Source organism: Mastomys coucha, unplaced genomic scaffold, assembly GCF_008632895.1.
Source record: "Mastomys coucha isolate ucsf_1 unplaced genomic scaffold, UCSF_Mcou_1 pScaffold22, whole genome shotgun sequence".
Lineage (NCBI taxonomy): Eukaryota > Metazoa > Chordata > Mammalia > Rodentia > Muridae > Mastomys > Mastomys coucha.
In genome coordinates this window covers 228,797,015-228,819,161 of record NW_022196905.1, presented here as the reverse complement: position 1 = coordinate 228,819,161, position 22,147 = coordinate 228,797,015, and the positions used below count along the sequence as shown (strand labels likewise).

General features: G+C 42.8%; 1 long non-coding RNA gene across 1 annotated transcript in view; it reads right to left on the bottom strand.

Moving 5' to 3' along the window:
- Positions 1-160: 160 nt before the first annotated feature.
- The window catches only part of LOC116067913, a 43,878-nt gene continuing 21,891 nt past the window's right edge, over positions 161-22,147 (bottom strand). Inside the window, exons 2-3 of the long non-coding RNA XR_004109338.1 lie at positions 15,895-16,001; positions 161-233 (exon numbers count right to left, since the gene is read on the bottom strand). This is a non-coding gene — a long non-coding RNA (uncharacterized LOC116067913). The remainder of the gene's footprint in view (positions 234-15,894; positions 16,002-22,147) is intronic.

The window sequence follows — 22,147 nt, the reverse complement described above, 5'->3', positions numbered from 1 at the left end:
CCCTGTAACCCCCTAGAGTAAGAACCACAGCGCAGGACAAAAGATTGAGCCTAGCAGGAAAGCTGTAAGTCTGATGAGCTTAAATAGCCTGTCCTCTCTGATTGCTGTCAGGTCAATGGATTCCTAGTGGCTCTGCAAAATCCTTGCCTCTTCCACTCCCTACATCTACATTATCCAACAGTTCATCACCCAACGTGAGATGGTGCTGTATCTTCATGCTCCTATTGATCCATCTAGAAGACAAAACAAAACAGAATATGGTTGACCCAGCTTAGTTCAAGTGCTCATCCAATTTCTGAACAGCTGATTGAGTGACCAGGCCATGTTGTAGTTAGACACTAGTCTCTTGGAAAATTAAAAAAGAGCATATTCCACAAGAGGGAATGAGGAATAAACAGAAATGATTAGCAATGTCTCTAATATAGTCACCAAACAGGAGAGGCAAAGGCAATAAGCTCAAATCCTAGATATTAGAGTCCAGGAAGATATGAGTCTATGCACCTTGGCCCTTTCTATGACTTCTCTATTTATTTCTTCACCACTTTTCTAATTACTACCAGCAGAGCAATCAATATAAGGTTATCAACAATGGGGACAAGTTAATTAAGATGAGAAAATTAATCAGGTAATTAAATGTCCTTTTCCCAGAAGGTGACCCTGCCAAGGTGTTTGTGACATCAGGTCACATCAACTTGCCTCTATACTATACAGAGAAACCATGGTAACTGTGGATCGTGCCAGCCTGAATCAAAAGTGACACTGATCTCATTAGTGGGCACTTGATTTCTCTGGTAAGTAGCAAGTAAGTACATATTCCAATTTATACTTCCCATAGCCTGTTCTCAATCTCACCATACCTTTGTTCTGATGACAGACGTGGACATTAAAAAGGCATTCTTTTCATTTACTACAGAAACTCCAGTCTGTCACTGGTATTCCAAGTTTGAGACTGCCTCCCTTGCAGCTAGAAAATAGCAATATGAGTAGGTAGAAATCATCAAATGGTCCTTCAGTAGTTTTTTGAAGTGGCTGACCCTGCTTGAGGACATGTTCTTTTTATTTCTGTTTATATATCTTACAACTTCCATTTGGTTCTTTTAAAAAATAATTGTCTATTTCTTTGCTGAGAGGTTGTATTTCTCTCTTATGTGTTTCAAGAGAATTTGTGATTGTTGAAGTATTTTTATGATAACTACTGTAGAATCCTTCTTAGATAATTCCAACAACTGATTCAGCCTTAGGTTTGTTGACTATCTTTGCTCGTTCAAACTGTTATTTTCCTGGGTTTTGAAATGATGCATTTTGATTGTGTCCTGGATGTCTAGTCATGTCAGGACACTCTTGGTCCTGTTCTATTATTTTATTTTCCCAGTCAGCTGTTCTGTTTAGCTTTAACTCAGAGTTCCTGCTTACTATTGTGGTCTATGGTTCAAGTAACAAGTTAATTTTCAGAGTGAATGCAATATTGTTTTGAGCTGCTGCATATCTGGTATTGTTGGACTTCCACTGAACACTAGGGAGCTGAAAGGGAGGATAAACAGGTTTCCCTAGCCTGTAGAGGAGAAGCATGCAGTGGTGGAGGACAGTTCTAACTCCATGAAGAAGGAGGAGAACATACTTCCTGGCTGACTAGTTTTTTTTAACATTTAAAAAAAATTATATACACGTAATTGTACATATGTAGAATGCATGCAGTCCAGTATTTCAGTACAGGAACACTAAGGGTAGGGCTTAGTTCAGAGTAATGAGTATATCCACCACCTTAAACATCTGTCATCTTTGTATGGAAACATGGAAAATCCTCCATACTAGCTCTTTGGTAATATAGAATTAATTGTTGCCAGTCATCATTACTCTACTGCACTGCAGAACATTAGAAGTGGGCGAGGGGAGCTAGTCTAGAAAGGAAGAACGTAGGAATGGATGGGGAGTAATTATTTAAGAAGTATGTATGAAAATTTTCAAGAACTGCAGGGCATTAATCATCAGAATGAAAGGTCCCAACAAGTTCTAGCACAATAAGAGGACACACACACACACACACACACACACACACACACACACTACAAGTACACATAAAGACCTACTCTGCCACAATTACACACACATACATACAAACAGACACAAATACACATACACACATATCAGCCCCTACACACAAATATACATGCATCCCCCTTCCAACAAATAAACATACACCCCCACCCCCACACAAACACACACACATAATACATACACACAGACACACATACACATACACACTTACTAGCCTTCCCACAAATATACATACACCCTCTCCGTACACACATAGAGATACAAATACTCAAATATTCATACATACGTACATACAGACACACATATACACCTTCCACCCACAAATACACACACACACACACACACACACACACACACACACATGCTCAACCTTATTTTGAGGTTTTAAGAACTAAAGTGGACTAGGGATATAGGTCAGCAGTAGAGTATTTGCCTAATGTGCAGGGCTGTAAGTCTGATGTCCATTACTGACCAATGCAGACTCTTTAAAAATAGAACGTGAAGAGCCAGTCCTTTATCCAACTGCACTCCTATTCCCATTAACCATCCTCTCTCCATCCCTTCTCCCCTTCCTGGGCTCTGGTAATTTCTGTTCTAATTCCTGCCTCTATGAAATCAATATTTTATATTACATTTAAGTGAGAACAAATGCTCTTCATCTTAGTGCTCTTAACTTATTTAATTTGACACAATAAACTCTATTTCTATCCATGTGACCTCAAATGACAATTCAGTCTTTTGTGGCTGAGCAGCATTCCATTGTGTGTATGTGCAGCATTTTCTTTACAAATTCATTTGTCGGTGAATACTTTAATTCCAACAATGTTGACATTGTTAGAAGTGGCCTGCCACTTATTTTTGGTAGCAAAAGACCACGGAAACCTGTTCTTGTAGACTAGGATACACCATACCAGCTTTGAGTAAAATGTCACTGTGCTTCTTATCTAAAAGGAAAAATTCTATCATGTTCCAGTCATTAATGTTTGTATTTTCTGGTATATGTGAAGGTAGTTACTTATTGAGAAAGGAAGGAAAGAATGAAAGAATGAAGGAAAAAGGAAGCAAAGGAAGGGAAATGGAAGAAAGAAGGAAGAGAAGGGAGGATAATAATAACTTTAGTCTCCAAAATTGCTTGTCTCCACCTGAGTGGCCTACATCCTCCTGTGCATGTGACCTGGACCTCCTTCTTGGTCTCCTGCATCCTCACCTCTAAGTCAGAGACTTTCTAGTAGAGAAGGCAGTCCGTGGAAAGGGACATACACACACAAATTCACATACACACCCCCAGACTCCAACAAATATGCATACATACCACCACCAACACCCCCACACAAACACACACACATGTACACACAGAGAGAGACATATACACACTCAACATGCCCCCACACACAGTGAGAGAACAGAGTGTGGGAAGAGACAGCATGACTAGGCTTAAAGAACTTAGTTAGATTCTAATAAGCTTAAGTCTGACTCCCAGCTTTATCACCTGCTGACTTTATGACCTCATGTGTGTTATTCCAATTACAACTAGAAAAAAAAAGAGGTAGTAGGGACTAAGAGATGGCTCAGAAGTTAAGAGTAGTTGGTGTTCTTTTAGAGGACCTGAGCTCAGTTTCTAGCACTTATTGGGTGGTTATCAACCTCTGTGACTCCAGCTCAAGGGGATCCAATGCCCTCTTCTGGATTCTAAAGGCATCCAACCAGGCACAGATGCACTCATATACACATTGATTTAAATAAAACTACATTAGTGTTATCATGAAGATTTAAAACTATGTAGCACACAGAGCCTCAGATCTGAGAGTTATAGAATCACCATGACCATAATTGCTATCACCATCTACCCATTGTAACATGAAAAGTTGCTCTACAAGAAATGAGTCATGCAAAACACAGCACAGAAACAACCAGAGCTATGTATGTATCATACTTGCTATGATCTAGAAATGATTGGGTCTCCTGTGTTGGTTCATTTAACCCACAAGAACCAGTGAGGTGGCTGCTATCTTTATGGCCAAAATAATCATCCATCCATCCATCCATCCACTCATGGATAAAGACACCCAGAAGGCACACAGTGGATTCTTATTCTACTCTGTGCCTGTTCTCTACTAGGTACTTCTGATGACTAATCTTGGTTATCAACTCCTCAACTACATCAGGAATTGACTAAAGTGCAAGCTACTGGGCACTTCTCTGAAAGATTTTCTTAATAAGGCTATTCAAAGAAGGAAAAGTTGCCCTGAATCTGGGCCTTTCTTGTGGAAACCCACAAGAAAGAGACACAGGGAAAGCAAGCTCTGATTTTTCCCACTTAACCCCATTCTTGCTAGTAAGGATGGATTCAAGTTAGCATCTTTGGGATTCCAATACGGACTGAAACCCAACAGCTCTCTCGGAATCCTTAGGGACTCCAATGACAGATTAGGATGTGGACTAAATGGCTACTAGATTTTCACCCTTTCTTTTGTGAGTCAGCCATTGTTAGAGTACCCAGACTGCAAGCTACTCCAATAAACCCTACATATATGCATCCATTCTATCAGTTCTGTTTCTCTGACTAGCATACCACTATTTACATAAAGACATGAGAAACATGGCCATGCCATCTAGGGCAGCCAGTATCAGTGAAAGAGGTCCATGTGTGACAATGTGCCCTCAGCATGCAGAGGCACAGTGGACATGTGTGTAGGAAGTCAGTTTTCATGTGTACCAGACAGAAGATCATTCCAGAGGAACAGAGGTATAGACCAACAACCTGGAAGAATCATTCTACAATGTATCCCTCCAAAATCCATTTTCTAATAGAATTTCCCTGTTCTATTGTGGCAAAGAAACGTGGCTTCACATACTTAAAACAGCAGCCTCTCTGTATCCATGGAAGATTGGTTCCAAGGATCCCCGAGGATACCACATCCTGGAATTCTCAAATCCCTCGTTTAAAATGTCACAGCACTTAACTGTCACTTCTGGAGACTTTACATTGTGTCTAAGTTACACAACACACCTGATACAGTCAGAGTTCTATAAATGTCTAGGGGATGACAAGAAAAATGTTTGAGCTTGCTCAGTGCAGATACTGTCACAGTAGCCATGTAGGGCTAACTATAGCATGTCACCAATGACATGGCATTTTACTCCTCTCATGGTTGCATCAGGATAGGCTCTCAAAGGTCAACATGACCAAGTTCAAAGGGTGAAGCAGAAGGGAGATGAGTTAACTTGTGTCTCTCTCATCTACATGACCCCAGGGTCAAACCTACAACTATTGGTCCCTGCATTAAACAGATGCCCAGTCAAAAGGAGGTTTTTTTTTTTTTTTGAACAAAGTCCTTATTTATAGCCATGGCTATTGTGTAGGAAGATACCTCTTGTGCTCAACAGTCACAGTCCAATCTCAGGTAGTAACTACCTTTGGGACATGAATTAATTCACACTACGAGGAAAAGAGCTATTATAGAATGAACACTCTCCTGTTCATATCCCCTTCACAAACACACAGATCTCTTCAGGCTTTAATTTGGTTATTGAGTTTTCTTATGAGGAGTCGATGACAACACTGAGACACACCTTGTTAACCAGAGGCATCACTGTTTCTACACCCCTCCCCACCAGAAGTATAGAACATTCAGGGCAAGCAAACACTCACTGTCAATCAAACAAAGTAAGTACTGGTAGAGGGCGGGGCCTCTTTTTCTACAACATTCTGTGCTCAAATAGTTGCCTCCCCTCCCAAGTTTTGTGTAGCATTTTCTGACAGAGTGGAAGGCCTATTCATCCATCCTTCATTCTGAAAGAAGAGCCAGGCTCTAAAATTCTCTGTGAAGGCAGAGCTGCTGATGTGGGTGACTGAACCACGTCGAGTACTGTGAACGTGAAAATGGATGAGGTCAGCATCATCCCAGGGACACGAACATATATATTTATGTAAGAGGCAGTGAAATTTGTCTGCAATTAAGTTTTTCAAACCTCTCAAATCTGTTGTTTAGTGGTTTGAAGCAGATGTTGAAAGGTTTATCCTGGAGTCTGTCTTTATTGATAGGCTGTCTTTTGATCTGCCGCCAAAGAAGAAATCTGCATGTTATTTGGGATTTGGAAATTTCCTTTAAATAAACATATTAGTTAAGTATGTAAATCTGCTTAGCATCACTTCAAGCATATTGCCTGTGTTGGAAACATCTGGACCCAGTGTCAGCCAACTTATTAATTCACACTTAGTCCCTGCTTCACCCGGGTTATTGCTGAACATTGTTATCTTGATTGCCTAAGTCAGCGGTGTCTTGACAACAGTTTCAAGTTTTGAGGTTTAAATGGTGACTAGTGAGAAACTCACTAAGCAAGGCCTTTCTGGGTCTTTCAGGATGGATTTTGGAAATTAATTGTTAACAGTTGGGATTATGAGTGTCAGAGAATCTATATTATTTATCTGAACCAGCCAGTGTGTAATTCTGGGAAAGGGATTATTTTCACTGATAAGTACTGATGTGAGGTCATTAATATAGTTCTGGGTCATAAAGGTCACCATTCCCTGGAAAGGTTTCTTCCTCTGGTTGAAATGATGCTCAGTTGAGTTCATTGTTTAAACGAAGAGCACATCACATTGTCTGGTGGGCTACGGTGTAATAAATGAAGGCAGCCACATGTTCTTATGAATCAAGGTGACATGGCACACACACACAAAAACAAACTAACAAACAAACCAAAAACAACAACAGAGACAAGAGACTTCTGCTCTTGCACGCTCTGGGTGAGAAAATGGACAATATGGGTTGAATACATATGGAGAGTCCTTTAAAAAAGGAAGACTATAGCCAAGGTTGAAAATGGTCAACTCCTGTTTGCAAAGGAGCATAAATTAAGGGCCGAGGCTCAGGAAGCGTGACATGCATCTATGCGCAGGTCCCTGTACATCCTTACAACACTTCTAAAAGGCTTATTTTCAAAGAAGGTGAGAATATAGGGGAAGGAACCAAGGAATTATGGTAGCACAGGCTGTGGGATATTTTTCTGTGACTAGGGCCTGCTGTCAGGGTTGGAACATGAGGGAGCAAAGGTCAGCAACAAGATGACAGGTCCCCACTTCATTGCTATAATGCACCGATGGCCCAGGTTTGTTCAGTATGGAAAGAACTGACATAAAATGAGATGAACATACTATTCACACTGGAGTCCTGCCATCATGGGGCTCATAGTGCTGATGGAGTCTAAGTCATGTCCTCTCTGTGACTTACCCCACCTTCATCTTTGTCCACTCTGTGGAAGTGGGATGCTCTGCACTCTGGGTTAGCTAGGCCCTTGGACATTAACAGAGAGAGCTGCCTGTCCTTCAGAGTTATGGGCAAGGGAAAGAACACCTGTCTGAGGCAGGAAAAGTTGGAGTCAGTACACAAACTACCCAGGTGCTTCAGTGGCCTGACACAGATTCACAGCTGCCAGAGTGAGGATTCTCATTGTTATGTCTCCTTTGCATGTGTTTGTGAGGATGTGCTGGCTGCCCACGGGGCTGACCTTCTTGCCTTCAGAATACCTGCTCCCATAGTGAGTGCAGTCAAAACAGAGATGAATCTGGTAATATGTGGACATGAAGAGAAGGCGGAAGAGAGCAGTCCACCCAGCGTGTAGGAATGAGAGGTGTAATGTTTGTAGAAAATCAGCAACTAGCTGTAGGCAGTTGTAGTTGCGCCTTCTCTCATTCTGTGATAAAGTAACTGGCCGAAGCAAGGTAAGGTGAAAAGGACTTATTTGGGTTTACAGTTCCAAATGATACAATCCATCGAAGTCGGGAAGGCATGGTGGCAGCAGGAGCCTTAGATAGCTCTTGCTAGTCCTATTGTGTCTGCAGTTTAGTTCCTGTTGTGGTTTGAGTAGGCTAGGGTATTTAAACACACAGCCCCTAGTTTGTGGTGCTATTTGGGGGATGTTATGGAACTTATAGAAGGTGCAGTCTTGCTGGAGGAAGTACTTCAGTGGGAGCAGGCTTCGAGAGTTCATAGCCTCCCCCACTTCCAGGTCACCATTTGCCTATTTGTGGTTAAACATGTGGGTTCCCAGCTTCCTTCTCCAGCCTTCTGCCATGTCTCCACTGCCATTGCAAACTCTCCCTGTGGAACCATAAACCCAGATAAGTCCTTTCTTCTCCATGTTGTCTTGTCTTGGTTATGGTGGTTCATCACAGCAACAGAAATATGACCTATACAAGCTTCTGTCTCCTTTTCATTCAGTCTGAGACGCCAGCCCAGGCAACCCTACCACCAACATTTAGGGGAGGTTTTCTCAGGTCAAGCAACTTAGATTATCTGCCACAGACATGTCTGGAGATCAAATTAACAATCAGCTTAACCAACACAGTGGCTTTTACTTTATATCTATACTGCAGCAATTCCAAGCCACTCCCCATCCTGCCACTGAAGACACACGGGGGTCTGTACTTTCTGGACTGTCAGACAAGTGACCTCTGCAGCACAGCATAGCTTACTATGAGCTTTCCCACACTGCCACCCTTTATTATAGGCCCCGGGGAATGTGAAAATTCATGAAGCACAAACCCAAAAACTAAGGACATAATTGTTATAAGGATAATTAATATTTTATTTTAAGAAACAAGTTAATGGCTAATAAAATAAAATGTTTCATTAAATTAGCAGTTTAACAGTTGATTTTTTTCCAAATATGCTTTTATTCCATTTGTTTCCATTAAGAAAGTCCTCGATTTCTAGCAAGTACCAAGCAGATGTTGAGAGGGATAGCAGGTACCCCATACAAGAGAGACACAGCCAGTATTACCTGTGGTCTGGGGGAGGGGAGGAATGGGGCCATGTCTTGATCCTTACTTAGCTCCTAATTTAAAGAATGAAAGGGTCACACAGATTTTCAAACAAAGAAGGGAAACTCCATTTCAAGCATAATAATAAAAAAGATCAGAGCTCACTGTGTTAGGGCATTTGGCCACATGAGTGAAGCTATAAGGCTCCTGATTATTGTGTGGGTCTTCCCTTTATGGGGTTCATGAGAAGGAGTTTAGTTTCTAAGGGTTGCAATGAGAGTGTTTCTCTGTTTTGATCAGTAGACTAGACCATCGTTTCTCTATTGCACGCGTCCGTTTCCACAACAAATCTGATTTTTAATCATATGTACATGCGATTATGCATAAGCAGAAGATGTTAAATAGGGAATTCTCATTAGAAGTTCATTTGAGAACACAATTTTGCTTTATTACACGTGTATCCAAAAAGAGTCCAAGCAGATCTGCTCCCCTACCCTGTACCAGGCTGTATTGGAAAAACTTTTAAATAGAAGTTAAGAATGATGGTCACTTAGAAGGAAAGAAACTGGTCCACTTTTCAGAAAGGGTATACTTGTGTAGCCTGATGCACATGGGGGGCTTGGGTTGCTAAAAGGCTGCTAGGCAGATTGTCCAGAGAGGGATGAGTGTATATAGGATGTGCAGAGGTCAAGGAGGTAAACTGTAAAACGTGTGGTTAGAATTGGGGTGTGTTCTGTCTACCATGGGTATTCGTCCTTTCTGACCTTCACCTGAAGACATGAGGAGAGGGGATACTTGAGAACTTACAGGCTAAGGTAACAGGTGGAAGCAGCATGGATAACCCTTTAAGAATAAAAATAATAGTCCACCCCCTTCCCCCTTTCCCACACATAAATGCACCATTTGTCAGCAGTTGGTGAGAACTGGTCACTGTCTCGCATTCTGTTACAGAAGATAAGTCAGATGGGGCATGAACCCATGGGTGCTTGGCTCCAGGCCTTTTTAAAAATAAGTAAGAATGGAATTAATAGGAATGATGCTGTATGTTACAGCAATAGATGGCTAGTGTCTGGGAGACAAGAGGGCAGACAGAGCTGGGCTTCTTGCTTGCCTATTTTATTTTAGAAAGAAAAAAAGGATTATTCCTAGTTTCAGGTTTCAGGCCTAAAACCCCAGGCCTGGATTTTTCTGGATTCTCTTAAGGGGGATGACTGAGTGTGTTCCCTTGAATATGTATCTCGGATGTGCCCGTTCTCAGCTATTGTGTGGGTTAGAGAGGAGAGCTGTGTCTTCTAAGTTTGTTTAGAAGTGTGATGGCTTGGCCTCTTCCACACCAATCCCTGTTCTAGAGATGAAGTCCCCAGTGTCGTGATACTGACAGGTGGTAGGCCCTGTAAGAGGAAGGAAGCTCACAAGAGAATCACCCTTACACTGGGCTAGTGTCTTTCCCTAGAGACCAGCACAGCTCTCTTGAGACTAGATTAGCTCTAGCAGGAATGGAAGAGTTCTCACAATAGTGGATTGCTATACAGCAAATCAGATGCCTTTCACAAAGCATATCCCTTTCACATATGGCCAGGTCCTTTGTCTACTGCTCCATGGCAAAACAATGGAGAATTAGGATATCCAAATTGACTATGAGGCTGTAGTCTTGGTCCTCCAGAGCTGGGAACTAAAACCTTTTATTTCTTTGTAAGTTAGCCCTTTCATGTGTATTTTGTTATAGTAAATGGTTACACTATATATGGTTACTATGGTTATACTATAGTAAATTTGTTACAGAAAATGGTCTAAAACAACAAGCTAAGCTGTATAAATCACATTCTCCAAGAGATAGTCTTAGAAACTCAAATAAATATACTCCTTGCTCTTGACCTGTGAAACTATCCATATCATATAATTGCCTAATATTTATTGATATAGCGGGTATTTGGGGGTACAGATAAAACAAGATGCCTGTGAGTGTTGCCTGGGTGGGGAACAAAAGCACATGCTTTGTAAATTCAAATGACACAATCCAATTCCTGCTAAAATGAAGGATACATTGTTGACTTATAGACATAAAAAACCCAGGGTTGGGGCAGGTATCAGCTAGTGTCTGATGAACATGGAAGTCTGTGAGTTAGCAATTTAAGCTGGACTCACATGGGCATCTCTTCTGGGTCCTCTTTATCCCCTAAGGAAAAAAAAAGCTGTGGGTGAGCTGGGCACTTGCTGGCTGTATGCTACCATGACTTAGTCCTTTTTCATGCTGTCTTGAGCTCCTTCAAGGTTAGTGCAAGTTTTTCTGTATGGTTGTTGGATTCCGAGAAAAAGCAAAATGCATATCACCAGTTCATTGCATTGCCCAACACTATGAGTGTGTTGTGGTTGGTGAAATGTTCTGTTATATCTGGGAGTGATGCATATTTAAGAGACTGGGAATGTTTTCTCTTTCAATTCTCTCGGTAAAGAGTCTGAAAAGATACATCCGCAAGGGTTTCTAGGTGGGAAGCAAGCATGGACAGCATCAGTGTGTTTACCTACTTCCCCTCAGCGGCTTTAGTCAAGGTTGCATTTTCAGCTTAACCAGTGTCACCACCCTACTCTGTTGACTTCAGCCACAGGTTCCTTGTGTCACTACAATGGCTCCAACAGTTCCAGCCCCACATTCGAGGTTAGCAGGGAAGGAACATCTGTCTGCTTGCTCACTTTCCTATAGAGAACCCTCCTGCCGGTAACTAGTACATTTATAGCTATATGATCAAACCAATCTCTATGGCCAGGGGCACACAGTACACAAACTGTTCAGAACATGCACCCAAATGGGGCCTCACAAGAAGTATAGACGCTTTATGTGTGGGATTAAAGGAAATCTCCAGGGAGGACTGGGAGTTCTCACTGGAAGAAGGAACAGTTACTGTGGCTGGTCATAGGTGTGGAAGGACATCAGATACCCACAACACACATAAAAGAATGCACACCAGTGGCTGGAATTCTACTTGCCAAGTACATGTGATAACATAGTAGGTTGTGGGAGGGGCTATAAATCCAGATTTGAAAATAGATCTTTAGATATGTTTGGACTGAACTATTTTCCTCAACACAGAGCACAGTTTGACACGACATAAGAAAGACATGATCCTTCTGAGAGAGACTTTTACTTTGTAATAGAAACATCACACTAACCATTGGCAGCCTTGGTTTCTCATGATCATCTCTGTGTTGTGGAATCAATACACTTTCAAAGCCTTGCCCATTCACCAAGGTATTATCTCCCCAAACTTCTTTGTCCCTGCTTATATTTGTCAACTTTACAATCCTTTTATTAGCAGCAAAAGCCTGGGGAAGCTACAAATAAAAGCAGAGATTACAAAAGAATTCTTATTAAAGCATGCTTTCTTTGAGACACAGCATACAAAGGCCCCGTCTCTCCTTGTGAAAAGATGTGTTTTCTTGTTTAATTAGACTAGACCTCACTTCCTTTATAAGATAAACAGGGCAGCAGGATGGCAGAGTCTATAGGCTCCAAGAAAAGAGGTGTGCTCAGCTCATCTCTGGTCCACTCTATGAGTGGTTGGTGAAATGTTCTGTCATATCTGGGAGCGGATGTGCGCATGATAAGCACCATGTCCCCATCACACAGTAATTGGTCACAGTCTGTCTTCCTTGTTTTTTTGTTATTGTTGTTACTTTGCATTTAAAGCCTGGAGAAATGCAAAACCAAGTGCATCAATTAAGTCCTAGCAAAAAACCAGATGGCACATTCCATGTGGGTAATTCGAGGAGTTTAGTAAAGAGAATTTTTGTGAGGATGTGAGTAAGGTTACAAGAAACCAGGAGGACGGCGTTGTGCCCCAGAGTCAGCGACTGTCTCCCTTAGAAGTAGGGTTGGCAAGTGCAGGCCATGCGCCAGATCAGGTCTATCACTGGTATAAGAAAAGAAAGCTTTATTACAGCATAGCCATGCATAGTCCAAAGGCAGCACTGAATATAGCAACAGAGATCACACAGCTTATGAAACTAAGATATTCATGGTCTAGCCTTCACAAAAGACATATACTTCGGGATCAAGACCAGCATGTGGAAATGAGGCGCTTGTGGCACAAAGCTTAAGGAAATACTAACTCTTAGCCCTGAGAGTGAGCATGTCCTCCAATCCTATTAGCTTTCATGCTTCCTCAAGTATGGGCCTGATTTGCTGGTTTTTGCTGGAGTGGGCTAGACACCAACTCATATCTGCAGATATGGAGATGAAGGACAGAAACGACAGACTTAGTCTCTTGCCTCCTCCAAAACCCTCACCCTCCTCATCCACTTGAGGTCACAGGGAGAAGAGAGGGAAGGAGGTCATGGAGTTCCACGGCATGGACAGACTTGAATGGGAATGGAGGGGAAAGCGTCCCAGAAGCAGAAGAGGAAAGAATATGGATGGATACAGGTTGATGGTGGAACTTTCCCCAAGTGGCTCCGGCCACTTACAAAATTGTAGTCCCAGATCTTTCAGGATGAGATTGGCCAGTTAGCCCTAGGAATTTTGGGTGCATGGGAGCCAAGGAAGAGAGTGCCTGGCTCAAAGAGTCAGAAGAAGGAAATCATCCCCGATCTGAGTTACACAGAGAATCGGTGGGTCCTGACCTTCCGCAATACATCCCAATCTTGATCAATTAAGGATTCTGTGATGATTTGAGGTTCCATAAGGCTCTGGAGCAGTGGTTTCCAACCTTCCTAATGCTGTGACCCTTTAATATCATTCCTCAAGCTGTGCTGACCCCCAACCTTTAAATTAATTTCATTGCTACTTCATAACTGTGATTCTGCTACAGTTATGAATTATAATTTAAATGTCTGTTTTCTGATGGTCTTAGATGACCCGGTTAAAAGGGTCGTTCCACCCCCAAAGGGGCTAAGATCCACAAATTGAGATGCTCTACCTTGACCCCTCCCTAGCACCCAACCCAACACTTGTCACAGGAAGTCACCGCATAAATACTGTTAGCTAATAAATATTGAATTAGCTAATTAAAGACTATGTAAATGATGTCACATAAAAATACATAATGTGCCTATGTGATGATGAGGGGTATGGGCAACAAAGGTAGTAACTTGAAAATCCTCTAATCAAAAGCAACTAAACATGGAAGATTGCAATTCAAAATGATACATACCGGGGCTGGAGAGAGGGCTCACCAGGTGTCATTACGTCCTGTACCAGCATGAGCACCAGGCCCCCAGTACCCATGTAAAATGCTGGATGTAATAGTAATGCCTGTAATCCTGGCCCTGGGGAGGTAGAAACAGGTAGATCCTAGGACTCACGATGCTAGCCTCTGTTTAGTTAATTAATGAGCTCAAAGTTCAGCAAGGGACGGAGGAGGCCCTGAGTGAATGAAGAGCAGTGGAAGTTCTGAATGAAGTGAATTGTTGACATGAACACAGCCATGCCAAGGATCCTGGTGCCTCAGACCCATGGGTGTGGCAAAGCATGGGTTAGGCTCAGAGGGATCAGCCCTGAGTGAGAATGCTGACAACCTCTGCAGATGGACATCAGAGAGAGCTTCCCCCTTTTGGGATGACTGCAGCCTGAGACTTCATTGCTACAAGATGCGCTGAATCTCCCTCCCTATTTACCTGTATACCAGAAACCTGGCTCCTTATTCAGCTGCATATAGTAACCTTGTCTCTCAGGTTCAGATGTCTAATATGAACTGGCTGAGTTTCTGTGCAGCTGCTGGTGCTGATGCATCTTTATCAGGAGATGCATGCCCTACCCAACCCCAGCTTGTCTGTCTCTGTGTCTATCTTTTCTTCATTCCTTTGTCACCTGTATAAGGACAAGCCCTGAGTTGTGCAGAGTGCAGCAAGTGGGAAACTCTGTACCCCAAAATAAGATGAAGAATCACAGAGGAAGGCACTTAATATCAAACATTGGCTTATACAGTGCATGCACAGGCAAGCACACTCACATATATGTCTGCCTACACACACACACACACACACACACACACACACACCCCACAGAAAGACAGAGAGACAGAGAGAGACAGAAAGAGATACAGACACACATCAACACTATTTTATCACCAACTATGCATTGCTTGATGAAGGCTTTTGTTTTGTTTTGTTTTTCTTCCATTAATACTGCATTATATTGGGAAGACATGTAGCTTCTCTTTCTTGTATAAACTGCACTCCCAGCACTGTACCTAAGAGGGTCTGTTTCTTTAAAAATAAGATGTGAAACCTTAAGAGACTGAAGGAATATTCTAGGGCAGTTTGCATATAAGTTGTCACAATTTTCCTCTGTTTTACAGATTTTTCGCAGCGTTGCTTTTAGAGTTTCCTTTATTGACTCTTTCCAACGCATTCCCGTCTTCACAGAAACAGCTCTGTTTCCTTTCCCACTCGTGTTAATGTGTGTGATTATACTAATGAGTGCAACTGAAGCAAACAGATTGGGAATAAATCCTAACAGACTCTTAGTAACATTAGTGTCCGAAGAATGCAAAAAGCTAGACCTGGGGGGGGGGGGCAAAGGAACCCACTTGTTGGAGCTTTCAGCCTGCCAGGTAGGACACAGGCAGTAGAGGTGTGCTTTAGAAGACGGGAGAGCGTTGGTTAATTTACTGAAATGGTTAAGTGGTTATTACTGACAAGAGTCTTCTGTATGCAAATTATCATTCAATACGTCTGTGTATATAAGTGTATCTGTGCATCTCTCTCTTTCTCTGTGTATGTGTGTGTGTGTGTGTGTGTGTGAGAGAGAGAGAGAGAGAGAGAGAGAGAGAGAGAGAGAGAGAGAGAGAGAGAGAGCTTTTGTTCCTCCAGAGAGGTGAGTGGAAAGAAGCCTGAATACAAAGCTAGATACAGAAATTTGGGGTAAACTTGGTCTGCAGGGAGGGGAGTAGGCTCCAGACTTGGTGGAGGTGTTCTGTACTGAGAAAGAATTAGTCCTGAGGAGACTTGTGCTCCATACTAGCCCTGCCACTTAGAAACATTGTGGCTTTGGGTAGGGAGGGCACTTTATTCTATGCCATTGTTAATTGCCTACAAAATAAACAGTAAGTGTTCAATACAAAATAAATACAACTCACTCCATGTTTCTTCTACAAGAATACTGTCTCTCACGAAATGAGTCCTGTCTGTAGAGTCAGCATAGGCTTGGCTGTGCTGCAGCAACAACAACCTCTAATCCGAGCAGCTTGAAGAAAAAAAAAACAAAGTTGAGTTTTTCCCATTCACACCATGCCTGTCATAGCAAGTTGACATGGGACCCTTGGACAGGATTCTCATTCACTTTGAAACACAGGCTGTATGGCACAGCCAGTATGTTGAATGTTGTTGATCTCTGTAGCAGAGAAGAGAGAGATGGCTCTGTACAGTGTCCACAAGTAATTACATTTTGATCTAGAAAAGAAACTTGCTGTTTGGTCTTACCCAGAGATGAGGAAATACAGTCCTCAAGGTGTCTAAAAGAATATAAAATAGAGATACTTTATAGCCCTAGTGACATTTACACCACCTTTTTATTTGTATCTTAATCTCTCCCTCTTCTTCTTCCTCCTCCTCCTCCCCCTCCTCTTCCTCTTCCCCCTCCTCTTCTCTTCCTTCCCCTGCTCCTCTTCCTCCTGCTCCTTCTCCTCCTCCTGGTCCTCTTTCTTTTTCTCCTTTTTCCCTTCTTCCCCTCCCTCCTCCTTATCCTTTCTCTTTTTCTCTCTCTTCTCCTCCATTCCTCCTTCCTCTCTCTCTAGCTCCTTTCACCATTGTGAAAGTGCTGGCATTGAAGCCATGGACATTTTTGGTACCAGCTGGGTAGGCACACTGAGCCATGACAATTAAAACTCATTAGTAACCTCACCTAAAAAAGAAGACCATTTCGAAGACTAAGTTAGATAATACAGGGAAAATATTTAGAAACTTGTCAAAGGTTGGCTTCCTTTACTCATCCATCAATTCGTCCATTCTCTTTTCTTCTTGGCAATCTACCAAATTCTCCTTGAAGGAAAGGGTAGGGGTTTTTAGAGTCTAGTGTTAGGCAGAAAAAAGAAAATATTGTTTTTTGTGATCATAAGCTATTTTTCCTTCCAGCCTTCTTCTTATAGGCTGCACAAGGGAAGACAGAGTCAGTTCTGAGTTCTAGAGGTTGTTTCTGGGTGTTATGTGTTGCAAGGAAATTCTTAGCTAAGCAGTATCATGTTCCTGGAGACCTCCCCAAGTTGCTACTCTCCATGAGAAGTTGTGTGGCTGGTGCCTGGCAGGGCGGTGCTGCTCAAACCTTAATATACATGGGAATCATCAGGGGAGTGTGTGCCCACGTTCTGACTCTGTAGGAACCACGGGGGACAAAATTCTGAGCTGCTGTCCTTCACTTTCACACTTTGAGTAAAAAGTTCTTAAGCAGTAGTTCTCAACCTGTGGGTCGTGACCCCTTTGGGAGTAGAATGGTCCTTTCACAGGGGCTCCCTGAGACCATCAGAAAACACAGGTTTTATATTACAATTCACAACAGTAGCAAAAATGACAGTTCTGAAGCAGCAACAAAAATAATTTTATGGTTGGGGGGGTTAGCACACCATGGGGAACTGTTCTAAAGGAAGGTGATGAGGGTATAAACAGGGACTGTGGCTGTGACTCAGAGTCCAGGAGTTACTACTTGTCATATGAGGTTTGGGCAAAACACTTCTTCACGCCAAGACTGTGTTTTCATCTGTCAATCAGGCCCCCTCACAAAGTGGTTTAGTGATGCAAGGCAAAACATGGTGTTGGCTGGCAGGCACTTCAGGCCTTAAGCATGGGCTCCTTCTACCTCAGAAGTGATCCCCTCCTCTCTTGCTTTTTCGCCTTATGCAATAGGTGGTAGAGGATGTCTATCTCTTATTTGTTGAACTGACCAGATCTCAGCTTTCAGAGAGATCTACCTTGCACAACTGACACATGTCAGAGGCATGTAAGAAAGGAACCTAAACCTAGATCATACATGAACACATGAACAGGCAGCATGAGGGGAGGAAAAGGAAAGGGTGGGCCCTGTAGGTAACGAAAATTAATATAAATGGCGGCCACAAAAAAAATCTTAACCAAATAGAATCTTTAAAGCAGGCCACGAGCAGTGAGACCCTACTTTTTCTTATGGGATGTGGTGATAAAGAAATTACATAGTTATTTGAGAGGAACATAAATAAAGATTAATAGGTTAATGAGTTATTTTCCTTTCATTACTACACTATTGTACTTTATTATAATTGCTTTGCACTCATTTAATTAAATTTGAACTGGGGCCAACACAAGATAATTTGTTTTCCCTGTACTGAACAATGAGTATGCAGATTGGATGTACTGAAGCAGTAATCAGCCCTCTGTTTGTAACACTTTTCTACTCTGAGTAGACATTATAATTGATAATTTGATTGTTGCAGCACTCTGTGCAATATATTTTAAAGCAACATTAACATAATGGAAATTATGTTGTGGGCTTAATCTCAGCTTCTCACTGAGAGGCTACCCAGCCCCTCGGTGCGATGCCGCCAGCGCCGGAGAACAGTGAGAACAGCGGGGCTTTCTCTGCCTAGCTTAGCCTTCTTTTCCCTACCTGTCTGCTGCTCTTCTTCCTGTTCCCTCCCTTTCTCCTACATCCTCCTCTTACCCTGTCCCCTGCTCCCTCCCTCCTTCCTTCCCTTCTTCCCTCCTTTGCCATTTTCTTCCCTCTCCCTCCTACCTTCTCTCTCTTTCTTGCATAATGCCATTTCCCATCATTTCTTGTCAGATTTCCTAGCTCTGTGGGAGAAAGCGCCACAGTGAAATAGAGACTGTTGACAGCAATTGCTGCTCCATTTTCTAATTCGGAGAACTGTTCATGTCTGGAACGTTCAGAAAAAGCAAGCAAGAGCCTTTCCCAAAAATGACCAAAAATGAAAGATTATTCAAGGTGGGCAATGGGCTGCCAACAGCAGCCAGCAGTAGCCATTGTGCTTTTGCTAAACACAATGGGTTGATGCACGAGGGGTCATGAGCTCTCTCTGGGGTGTTTTCTGCAAACGTTGGCCAATGACGAAATGTTACCAGCATTATCTTTGTCTCTAGCCTGTTCTTCCTTGGGGCTGCAAACACTTTCTTGACAAGATGTGGTCTTTATTCTCACAAATATATTCGGGGAACTAAACTGCTTGAGGTGCAAGGGTTTCCTGTTCTGCAATGGAAACTAGGTGTGACATTCTATTTAATAATCCCAGGCCAGAGAGCTCAGGCCCAGGCAAGGAAACCTTGGGCCCAGGTGACTTGTGTTGACTTTCAGAGCTCTGTAAATATTTGTTGCTGTGTTTGTTTTGGGAGCAGACACATCTGTGAGTGATTGGAAACCACCACTCTGTGTGTAAAAGGGGCTGAAATGGAGAAGCAGGACTGTTGTATGTGTGCACTGGCCTGTCCAGATTCTGGATTTGATGCAAACATTGAATTTCTGGGGAGGGAAACCTCTTCTTCTTTTCACTCTCCCCGAGGCCTGATCACCCACATGGTGGTTATGCATTTGTTTTCCTGCATGCAGAATGCAATATGGTCACTGCTGCAGTTTCAAATCATGTCAGCATGACATCGCAACGAGTTGGTTGTGGGGTCGGCAGGCAACGTTTTGGAGTGGGCAGGTTGATTTTTGCCATATTAATTTTTTCCAGCGAGTACTTGAGCTCCATAGCTGGCATCTAGAATCTTGTCTTCCCTCTTCCTCATTTCTGCTTTTTATAAAACATTGGGTTAGAACTTGAGTCACTCACACAATTACCCAGTTCAGAATCAGATGCAGAACTTCTGTGGTTGAGGTTTTTGGGTTTTGTTGTTTTTTTTTTGTTTTGTTTTGTTTTTTGTTTGTTTGTTTTGTTTTGTTTTGTTTTTTGCCTACTGTTCTTATTAGTCTGGAGTGTGTTTTTGTCTCTCTAATTATTGTGAGATAAACTTCTCTCAGTTGGATCTACTGTTCTAATTATTGTTATTAGCATAGATGAAGGGCCCAGAGATAAGTGTTTTTATATTCCTCCTGTTAAAAAAGGGAAACAGAGCTCTAGTTGGCCTGGGTGAAGTATGCTTCTTCTTGCTCACAGATGTGCTTAAATTAAGAAGCCCACAGCTGGGACACAACTTCAGATCCTTGCATCAGCCCACTCATGGCTCCTGGCCTCCAGGGGCATCACCAAGGAGCTTGCTTCCAAACAAGGACTCAGCACAGAGTCATGGAACACAGTGAGAGGAAACACATGGCTATGGTTCTTTCCTCTGGTGCTGACCACAGAGTCTATGCTCTTATAGAATAACCGGACATCACTTTACTTGGTGGGAGGGTGTCAGCTCGGCCCTTCGGAGTAACCCTGGGATGTAACCATCTATTATAGGTTCATGTGTTCAAACCCTTGGTCCCTACTAATGATGCTTTTTTGGAGGTTGTGGAATCTTTTGGACATGGGATCTAGCTAGCAGACAGGGTTGTGGAGACAAGACTAGATGATTTCTAGTCAGCCAGACTGCAGCCAAGTTCTCTGCTTCCAGTTATGGGCCATTTATGTGACATGTAGTTGCCCTCTGCTCAAGCCACCATGGAGTTACCTGCGGCCATGCCTCCACTGGGCACTGCATCCACTTAAACAGGAAGCCTCCCTGTCTTTTGTTACTTTTGCTGGGTATTTGCCCATAGCAATGAGGAAGGTAACTGTCTCCTCAGTCAGGGTTTCCATTCCTGCACAAAACATCACGAGCAAGAAGCAAGTTGGGAGGAAAGGGCTTATTCAGTTTACACTTCCATACTGCTGTTCATCACCAAAGGAAGTCAGGACAGGAACTCAAGCAGGTCAGGAAGCAGGAGCCGATGCAGAGGCCATGGAGAGATATTACTTACTGGCTTGCTTCTCCTGGCTTGCTCAGCTTGCTTTCTTATAGAACTCAAGACTATTCAGGGATGGCACTACCCACAATGGGCCCTCCCACCCTTGATCACTATTTGAGGAAATGACTTACAGTTGGATCTCATGGAGGCATTTCCTCAAGGGAGGCTCCTTTCTCTGTGATAACTCCAGTTTGTGTCAAGTTGACACACAAAACCAGCCAGTACAGTAACTAATTTACCATTCTAATGTTTCCCTAAAAGCAGAAGGTGAGGATTTGAGTATACTGAAAATCATGCTCCCAGTAAAACCTATGTGAAGAATGAGGCCCATCAAGCTCTGGGTATCTGGACTCAGGCCTACTAGGGACCATTAGGAACATTGAGGAATATCTAGCTCAGAGCCCCCTCACTATATACCTAGTCAATGGGATGTTTACAAAGCAGCCCATGCAAGTTGTTGGTAGAAAGTTGCTCTTGAAGGAACATTAACATGTTTCCTACTCTTGTGAATATAAAATAGGTTGAAGGCATCAGCGAGGTAAAATGCAGAGACACCAGCAGCAGGCATTGGGACAATCCAACCACCAATGCTAACAGCCTCCTGGAGTCACTAGTTACTTGTCCTAGTGAGGCCTGGGATGATATGAGTGGATTCGGCCTGGTCATGCAAAACCTCATGGACACTATAATGTCCCCAAGGATAAGGAAGGCTGAGCTAACATATGAGCCTGCATTTGTAATTACCACCTGATTAACACCATTGCCACATGGGTGGCCTGGCACATGGCCCAAGCATGGTGCTAAGTAAATGGTACAAGTTATCTCCCAGCTTGCAAAACCATCCCTTGGAGATCCCACCACAGTCTCTATCTTGAACCCTTGAACTTGGTAATGTAGAAGTACAAGGATTTTCTAATCCAGGCAACCTGTCGGCAGAGCCTTGACTATCTCACATAGATCTGATTAGAATCTAAATCTAGAAGCATTAGAGATGCCTCTCTCTCATCAGAACAACCCTTTGTTGAACAATTCCTGTGTGTGTTATCCTCAGGCAAGCACTTTACATTCATTTGCTTGAACTGAATTTTTCATTGAGGCTGAGCTGGTCATCATTACTACTTCGGTGTTAAGGACAGTGAAATTCAGAAAGGATAAACTACATGGCTTGTAGGTGGTTCTGTCCAAACCCTGACCTTTCCTCACACCCATCACTGAGGCTCTCTGCAGGATGCCATCCTTTCTAACTGGGCCTCTGAAGCAGGGAATGAGCAATGGATAAATTAGGGAAAGTGTATTCTCAACTCACCCCAGAGAAAGCAGCTGGACCAAGGGTCAGTTTGGAGTTGAGGAATGTTTGGAATTTCAACACCCATGCCTCCAGCCTCCTGTCACAAGCTCAGCACAATCAGCTGGAGTTGTTTGGTGATGGTGGTGGTGGTGATGGTGGTGGTGGTGGTGATGGTGGTGGTGGTAGTGAT